Below are 6,294 nucleotides of genomic sequence, written 5' to 3'. Positions count from 1 at the left end.
TCCCAGGAAGGGGAAACTTTATTGACACATTCCTGGGGTCAGATACATCACATGATCACACTGACAGAACCACAGGCACATAGACACAGGCAACAGAGCATGCACAATGTCGGCACTAGTACAGTGTATATCCACCTTTCGCAGCAATGCAGGCTGCTATTCTCCCATGGAGACGATCGTAGAGATGCTGGATGTAGTCCTGTGGAACGGCTTGCCATGCCATTTCCACCTGGCGCCTCAGTTGGACCAGCGTTCGTGCTGGACGTGCAGACCGCGTGAGACGACGCTTCATCCAGTCCCAAACATGCTCAATGGGGGACAGATCCGGAGATCTTGCTGGCCAGGGTAGTTGACTTACACCTTCTAGAGCACGTTGGGTGGCACGGGATACATGCGGGCGTGCATTGTCCTGTTGGAACAGCAAGTTCCCTTGCCGGTCTAGGAATGGTAGAACGATGGGTTCGATGACGGTTTGGATGTACCGTGCACTATTCAGTGTCCCCTCGACGATCACCAGTGGTGTACGGCCAGTGTAGGAGATCGCTCCCCACACCATGATGCCGGGTGTTGGCCCTGTGTGCCTCGGTCGTATGCAGTCGTGATTGTGGCGCTCACCTGCACGGCGCCAAACACGCATACGACCATCATTGGCACCAAGGCAGAAGCGACTCTCATCGCTGAAGACGACACGTCTCCATTCGTCCCTCCATTCACGCCTGTCGCGACACCACTGGAGGCGGGCTGCACGATGTTGGGGCGTGAGCGGAAGGCGGCCTAACGGTGTGCGGGACCGTAACCCAGCTTCATGGAGACGGTTGCGAATGGTCCTCGCCGATACCCCAGGAGCAACAGTGTCCCTAATTTGCTGGGAAGTGGCGGTGCGGTCCCCTACGGCACTGCGTAGGATCCTACGGTCTTGGCGTGCATCCGTGCGTCGCTGCGGTCCGGTCCCAGGTCGACGGGCACGTGCACCTTCCGCCGACCACTGGCGACAACATCGATGTACTGTGGAGACCTCACGCCCCACGTGTTGAGCAATTCGGCGGTACGTCCACCCGGCCTCCCGCATGCCCACTATACGCCCTCGCTCAAAGTCCGTCAACTGCACATACGGTTCACGTCCACGCTGTCGCGGCATGCTACCAGTGCTAAAGACTGCGATGGAGCTCCGTATGCCACGGCAAACTGGCTGACACTGACGGCGGCGGTGCACAAATGCTGCGCAGCTAGCGCCATTCGACGGCCAACACCGCGGTTCCTGGTGTGTCCGCTGTGCCGTGCGTGTGATCATTGCTTGTACAGCCCTCTCGCAGTGTCCGGAGCAAGTATGGTGGGTCTGACACACCGGTGTCAATGTGTTCTTTTTTCCATTTCCAGGAGTGTAGAAGACAACGCAGTCTGTGGGTGCGCCATTCTGTACGTCGTCTTTCTGCTGTAAGCGTGTGCTGTTCACAACGTGCAAGTGTGCTGTAGACAACATGGTTTATTCCTTAGAACAGAGGATTTTTCTGGTGTTGGAATTCCACCGCCTAGAACACAGTGTTGTTGCAACAAGACGAAGTTTTCAACGGAGGTTTAATGTAACCAAAGGACCGAAAAGCGATACAATAAAGGATCTGTTTGAAAAATTTCAACGGACTGGGAACGTGACGGATGAACGTGCTGGAAAGGTAGGGCGACCGCGTACGGCAACCACAGAGGGCAACGCACAGCTAGTGCAGCAGGTGAACCAACAGCGGCCTCGGGTTTCCGTTCGCCGTGTTGCAGCTGCGGTCCAAATGACGCCAACGTCCACGTATCGTCTCATGCGCCAGAGTTTACACCTCTATCCATACAAAATTCAAACGCGGCAACCCCTCAGCGCCGCTACCATTGCTACACGAGAGACATTCGCTAACGATATAGTGCACAGGATTGATGACGGCGATATGCATGTGGGCAGCATTTGGTTTACTGACGAAGCTTATTTTTACCTGGACGGCTTCGTCAATAAACAGAACTGGCGCATATGGGGAACCGAAAAGCCCCATGTTGCAGTCCCATCGTCCCTGCATCCTCAAAAAGTACTGGTCTGGGCCGCCATTTCTTCCAAAGGAATCATTGGCCCATTTTTCAGTTCCGAAACGATTACTGCATCACGCTATCTGGACATTCTTCGTGAATTTGTGGCGGTACAAACTGCCTTAGACGACACTGCGAACACCTCGTGGCTTATGCAAGATGGTGCCCGGCCACATCGCACGGCCGACGTCTTTAATTTCCTGAATGAATATTTCGATGATCGTGTGATTGCTTTGGGCTATCCGAAACATACAGGAGGCGGCGTGGATTGGCATCCCTATTCGCCAGACATGAACCCCTGTGACTTCTTTCTGTGGGGACACTTGAAAGACCAGGTGTACTGCCAGAATCCAGAAACAATTGAACAGCTGAAGCAGTACATCTCATCTGCATGTGAAGCCATTCCGCCAGACACGTTGTCAAAGGTTTCGGGTAATTTCATTCAGAGACTACGCCATATTATTGCTACGCATGGTGGATATGTGGAAAATATCGTACTATAGAGTTTCCCAGACCGCAGCGCCATCTGTTGTTGAAAATTGTAACTACTGTAATTTCGAAAGTTTGTCTGCCTGAAAATGTACTGTTGTCCCAAGCATATTGCAACAAACGGTGTATTTCTATCGCTGCTCGTTTAGTTTTTATTGCCGTTTCAAACATACCGGTCATTTTTGAAACACCCTGTATCTCTGGAGTGAGCACTCACATGCGCAGAACTGATTTTGTGTTGTCAACATACATTGCCGGCCTGGTCACGTGATCTCGGGACGTCGTGTGTTTGTTCGTATAGCGCCCTGTATATTTAGAATGTCACTACATCTCTAGTACAGACGGATTCTTTTCGTACGTGTCGTGGATTACTTATATATGTTGCGCAGACATTTTAACAGTATCCATTTGATACCGGGAATAAACCAGCTACGTAACTTTTAAGGGCAAGTGATATTACATTCAGTTTTTTTGCGATAGGTGTCATAGTTCAGATGCACTCGATTTTTGGGAGTTTTTGGTATGATACCGCACTTTATAGTATTACAGAGCCTGAGGTACATTTTTGCAGTGATAGTCCTGCAAAACGACTTGACAGTACGTTAGTACTTTCGCAAGTGTCCGAAAAACACCGAATTTACCACACATTAGCGATTATATCCCTGCTAATTCGTCCTTTTTTCTTGTATTTCTGCGTATTTATTTTCTCGTTTTTGCGACCTAAAGCACAATTTTTCTTACTTGTGGCACTTTGAGGTATTTATTTAACGCATTTTAAGTACTTGCTCCCAGTTCATTAAATAAATAGTAGACGGAGTAATCTATATACATAATTGACAAGTCACTGATAAATGCATGGAGGATAGTATTTACTGAAACAACTAACCTTTCCTGTTCCACTAGCAAATTTACGAGAGGAAGCGATTGTTTGTAAGCTTTTGTACGAGCCGTAATATCTATTATATAGTCATAAAATCGTAGAAAAATATGTCTTCAGAATCAAGTCTTAATTATAATGCGTCTCGAAATTTTTAAACGTATACAGTGTCTCTTACTAAAATGAAAACTATAATTAGAGCTATATGGAATGTACCCATGAAAAGTTACTATCCCTCCTTTCACATATTTTTCTTTGCATCCGTAGCAACAACGTAATTCACCATCGCTATTACACTATCAAAAAATGGTGAAACACAACAAAAACTCTTGGTATTATAAACTTCAAACGCTGCAGAAAGCACACACGCACAGCGAAGTCCCGAGATCAAGTGACAATCCTGGTTTAATGTTGACAACATGCGCAGAACGCAATGCTCACTCCAGAGATATTTACTCTATGGTTCTTACATGTGTGGTGGATAAATTCTATTCAAATCTATCTATTGTGGCGACTTCGTCATTGGTTCAAGCCACCATCTTGTCACCTAATCATTTAGTGTGATTTATATATGTTTCAGGGAAAAGGCAGACGAAGCTGACAACAGACTGTAACGACACTACTGGCGTTATTTCGTTAGCCGCGGCTCTGTTAAGAGCCAGAAACCACTGGAATATTTAAATCGATCATTTTCCTGCTATACACGATATTTTATAGCGGTAATTATGCGGATCCGTTCGATTTGTGTTTCCGAACAATTACACCGGCCGACCTACTCGTTGGCCTGATACAAGAAATACGACTGTGAGAAAAATATGGGGGTGGGCTACGATAAGGTAATCTGTTTCTCACAATCATAGAAACTTCGCTATGTTACACTGCAACGCTCCATTTATGCACAAACTAGCCATCCTCAATGTGGGGTTGCCTCTATGTCGTGGACTTACTATACTACTTTGCTTCACTTACAGAAGCCTGTTAAATTAATGTCCAACCTTTGAAAAAGCTATAACACAATTCTCTCATTGCTGAGACAGGAGGTAACGCCACAAGTATTTACTCGTATTTTAGCTATAAACTGCGTGCGACTACTGCAGTGCCAAGTTGTCATATTTCATCTGAACGCGCAAATGAACTGTGTGAACGTAGTAGATAATTCACTTGATAGAAGGTATTCAACTGACACACGTGTAACTGCTACACCTACCGGCGTTCCACATACAGGAATACGGCGGACATTACGTATGCACGGCCCCTGTCCTTAACATTTACAGCGGATCCAACACTGCAGATGGAGATGAAGCTAGACGATTGGAATTTGGTCGTTGGCCAATTGAAGATCTCCGGTGAGTCACGTTAATACTGTTTACATACGGAGTCACTTTTACTCGATACGGGTATCAATTACACTGGTAAGTCACATCGGTGGTCCGAGGAAAACACACATGCCTTTGTGGAGACGCGTTTTCAAGGAGGTTTCTCTGTAAATCAGTCGTGTGGTGCGTTAAGCAATGCTGAATTTTCGCATCGTCTTAATGAGCACTGTTATCTAGACTTTCCGAAAAACGAGCTTCCAGACATATTTCGAGTTTCCTTCGACTACAAGGTTGAGGATGTTCTTCAAGAATGCAGATGTACCTGTCAGGTAACACAACTTCCAGAAGATGGATCTGCAGAAATGGTCCCATTTCTTGGCCACCAAGGTCCATGTACCTTACCCCATCTGTGTTTGTGGGGATGGCTGAAAGAGAAAGCCTACAAAGGAAATTAACACAAGAGAAAATGTTCAAATGTGTGTGAATTCCTAAGGGACCAAACTGCTTAGGTCATCGGTCCCAAGACTTACACACTACTTAAACTAACTTAAGCTAACCTATGCTAAGAACAACGCACACACCCGTGCCCGAGGGAAGACTAGAACCTCCGGCGGGAGTGGCCGAGCAGTAACACGAGAGACGAAATGGTCGATCAGATTACGAATAATGTTGCCGTCATTATAACAACGCGAGGACGAGTTCAGAAGATGGCTCTGAGCACTATGGGACTCAACTGCTGTGGTCATTAGTCCCCTAGAACTTAGAACTACTTAAACCTAACTAACCTAAGGACATCACACACATCCATGCCCCAGGCAGGATTCGAACCTGCGACCGTAGCAGTCGCACGGTTCCGGACTGCGCGCCTAGAACCGCGAGACCACCGCGGCCGGCAGTTCAGAAGAGACACATGTGATGTTGTCAAGAAAATTCGAAAGTGCATTCAAGTCTGATCTGAATTTGCGAAAATCGACTTCGAACGTGATCATTTGCAACACTTTTTCTTGGTATTTAGTTAGGTTCTAACAGATGTACGGATGTAGCCAATAAAACTGAAATGATGTATGGAATGCTTTATTCGAATTAGTCTGCAATTCCATCTCCTCGAATATTAACATTTCTACTACAATATCCTGTATATCATAATTAATAGCCAGAAACGGCAGGTGAAAGAATGTCCTGCCTAAAGTAATACGGAATAAAACTTCATATTTAGGAGGAAAGAATTCGTGGTTAAAATAATAACGTTTAATTCTTTACTGAGAATGAATGGTACTTTTCTTACATTAAGACAGTGAGCCATTCTATACTTTATTTAAGACTGAGTAGCAGAAAGCAATAATTAAGTTTAACAGCGTTCGTATTTATGGACTGCAGATGACACGCTTTGTTTTTGCATCTTTAGTCGGTGAGGTGGCGCAGAGAGAGAAAATGGTACACAGCTGTATCGTTAACAGTAATCTATCTAATAAACACAGACGTGATCGCGTTTAAGTTGTTAACTTAGATGACCGGTTTAGATCTTTTAAGAGATCATCAGATCCACATTCC

The sequence above is a fragment of the Schistocerca nitens genome, chromosome 8, assembly GCF_023898315.1.
Source record: "Schistocerca nitens isolate TAMUIC-IGC-003100 chromosome 8, iqSchNite1.1, whole genome shotgun sequence".
In the NCBI taxonomy this organism is placed as follows: Eukaryota; Metazoa; Arthropoda; class Insecta; order Orthoptera; family Acrididae; genus Schistocerca; species Schistocerca nitens.
Note: the sequence above shows the minus strand (reverse complement) of the source record.